The sequence below is a fragment of the Rattus rattus genome, chromosome 2 (assembly GCF_011064425.1).
Source record: "Rattus rattus isolate New Zealand chromosome 2, Rrattus_CSIRO_v1, whole genome shotgun sequence".
Classification (NCBI taxonomy): Eukaryota; Metazoa; Chordata; class Mammalia; order Rodentia; family Muridae; genus Rattus; species Rattus rattus.
In genome coordinates this window covers 209438511-209441566 of record NC_046155.1, presented here as the reverse complement: position 1 = coordinate 209441566, position 3056 = coordinate 209438511, and the positions used below count along the sequence as shown (strand labels likewise).

At 41.3% G+C, this 3056-nt stretch overlaps 1 long non-coding RNA gene across 1 annotated transcript; it reads right to left on the bottom strand.

Moving 5' to 3' along the window:
- Nucleotides 1-427: 427 nt before the first annotated feature.
- Nucleotides 428-1599, bottom strand: LOC116894658. Its single transcript, XR_004387036.1, has 2 exons — nt 1136-1599; nt 428-804 (listed from the first exon to the last, which is right to left on the bottom strand). It is a non-coding gene; the product is annotated as an uncharacterized LOC116894658 (long non-coding RNA).
- Nucleotides 1600-3056: the final 1457 nt, after the last annotated feature.

Below are 3056 nucleotides of genomic sequence, written 5' to 3'. Positions count from 1 at the left end.
TAGGATACAACGTCGGGAACCTCCAAAAAGAAGGACCATCTGAGAAACTGGGCACAGAGCAGAGACACACCATAGGAACACTTAGGGTTTGAGGAGTTTGGGCTGCAGTAAGATTAAAAAGTCTGCTATTTGTTTAACGCAGTTAACAGAAGTGGGCGTTCTGCGTGTTTATAAACATTTGAAGGCTCGCTGGAAACATGGAAGCGAGAGAGGATTGCACGCTGTAATACTAAAAGGATTTAGCTCGAGTAAAGAATTCAAAAGAGAATCGAAAAGTAAATATGATGGAGTTCTCTCTCCCAGAAATCCCTTTCCCTTAGAAGCTGCCAGGAAGGAGAGGGTTTCAAGAGTACCCCTAGAGAGTATGGCTCCGCCCATCGCATTTCTTCAACTTAAAGAACTAGTAGAAACATTAAAGTCTGATCGGTCTGCACAAAATTACTCAGGTTGTTTATTTACAGGGTTTTGGGCAACCAGCAGCACAGAACTTCAGATTCCTGTTTATCCTCATTTGTTCTCATAGTCTGTCATTCGTAGACAGTGGTCAACGTTGTTCCCGTTGACGCTGGCCTTTAAAACTTCATTCTTCCAAAGCTCAAAGGATTTGGCTCAGGAGTTCAGGAGAAACAATTGACTGACTGTAGTTTTCAAGACCTGAGCCTGCTTCCAGCTGCAGTTCAAAGGTACACTACCAGGGTGCTCAAGAGGCTTGCTGTGGAATTATTTCTCCAAATACCCGGCCCTCTGTTTTCTTTTCTTTTGGGGTGTAGTGGTAGGATGTGGCTGGTGATTTTGCTCTTGCGTCTAAGGAAAAAAAAATCTGTTCTTACTAAAATGATGGTATTATTTTCCTCTTAAGGTTGCTTTCCAATGAAACTGAGATAAAAATTGTGTTTGGGATTCTGTGCTCCGGGAGTGTTTTGTTTGTCTAATTTGACTTATACAAAAGTGCATGCCAAAAGAATGCCATACGCAACTATAAAATAAACAAGGAACGCTAACTGTGGTGGTGTTCAACCCCCAGGCTTGGAGTGCAGGGAACTGCCTGTAAGGGAATCTCTTACATTCCCACTGTTTTGTCTAACCCTTTCCCCGGTATCTTTTTTTTTTTCTGGACATTTATAGATATTCCCACACTGTGCCTTGCATTGTGGAGGACTTGGTGGTCTCTGGAACTCTTCCTGAGTTCTGTGGCAGGTGTCTGACTTTGGGACTTCTCCATGTTTTCTTTTGGGTTCTTTGGGTGTCTCTTGTCTTCTGATCTTCCTGCCTTGCTCCCTGTCATCTAGAACTTGGTGGCACTGACCTTCTGGGACAGTCAGTACTGCTGCCATGGTGTTACAAGGCCTCAGAGGAAAAGAGAAAGGGGCAGAAAGGAAAACAGGAGAAGTAAATAACTAGAAACTGGTACTGTCTTATAGGACAGTCTTCCTTTTTCACTACTCATTTATAGATTGTGTTCCCCCGACCCAAGTCAAACAGCTATAAAGCCCTGAAGCAGTTACAATTCTAAAAGAACCGTTCAACTTTAGAGACCTCAAATATATTTTAGGAAAGAAGATAATACTAGACTAAGGAACAGTATCTGAAGTAACTTGTAGAGCTGGTGAGGAGGCTGATAAATGTGCTTGCTGCTAACCTGAAAGCCTGAGTTCAGTCCTCAGGTCTGACAGGGTGAACAAGAGAACTGAATCCCACATGTCCCCCACCCCCAACCTCCCGCCCCTCATCCTCACACTGACACACACACACACACACACACACACACACACACACTAAACATAAAATTTCAAAATAAAAACATTCAGAATTTAATTAGACCTATTTCAACATCTCTCTAGAGTGGTAGGAAAAGAATGTTTAAAAATAAATTTGGGAAATCTGGGATTGAGAGCTCTAAATCATTGTTTCTTAAACTGCTCTGAGATGATCATAGATGACATAGGGAAAATATTATTTCTGTATTATGAATTCAACTTATAGGTTTGTCATTTCTTCTTTGGCTTCCATTTACAGTGGCAATAGAAAGATTTACTTCTCAACTAAACTTATATAATAAAAGTCCATTTAAAAATGACACGTGTCGTGTTTAAATATACACTTACTACCACAGTGTAGGTGATTTGTGGATAATTATACGGTTGTTTAACAGATGCTAGACATAGCTTTGTTGAGTGGACAACATAAACTGCTTTATTTGGTAACAGTGACCTGAAGACTTGGGATTACTGTTCAACCTCTCAGTTGTGGACTGAACACGGGTCTATTTATTTCACTTCTGGAAGGCAACTGTGCAGTATACGCATAGTGGTTGATTAAGAAGCTGAATAATTAGTACTTTATGAATAATTCAGAGGTTTCTGAGAGACGGCTGCAAATGTATTCTTAGGAATGTATTTGTATATATGGATCAGAAGTTGTGAGGGAGAAAAATACCCTTGACTCTGAGGTCAGTGGGCTGAAATGTTTACCTTGGAAGACAGCAAGGATGAGTAGCTTGGTCTTCATGTGGTTTCCCCACACAACTGGAAAAGGGATTCTGCCTGAGCCTATTGCCTACCTGCTTACCTGGGGGTCTAGAACCCCTTTTGTAAGGAGAATAGAGGGAGGACTTAAGTTGAGGGGATGCTGAGAGGAGAGGAAAGGAAAGGCTGATATTGGGTCGTTATTAAAAGAGGCAGCTAGGAAACAGACTGCCTCTTTCCCCCCAATAATTTGTTAGACCATCAAATGGATTTAAATATGAATCTTTTCCACCTTTTTAAGAGATAAAAGCAACATATGAAGTCCTGTACCAAAAAGAAATGGGTGCTCCCTAGCTTTTGGGGAGACTGCTACTGTAGTCAGTCCCTTCTGAGTTCCAACACAGCATTTGCTGTATTCATGGAGGATTCCGAAACCAAGGGACTCACTGTTATTGTCACTTATTTGAACCACCAGCATGCATAGTGTATCAGAAAGAATGACTGCTTTCGTGACAAGCACAACTACTGAATGCACCGTAGAGGCTAAAAGTATAGATGGTGATTTATTTGAATAGCAGCTTTGTGATGTGG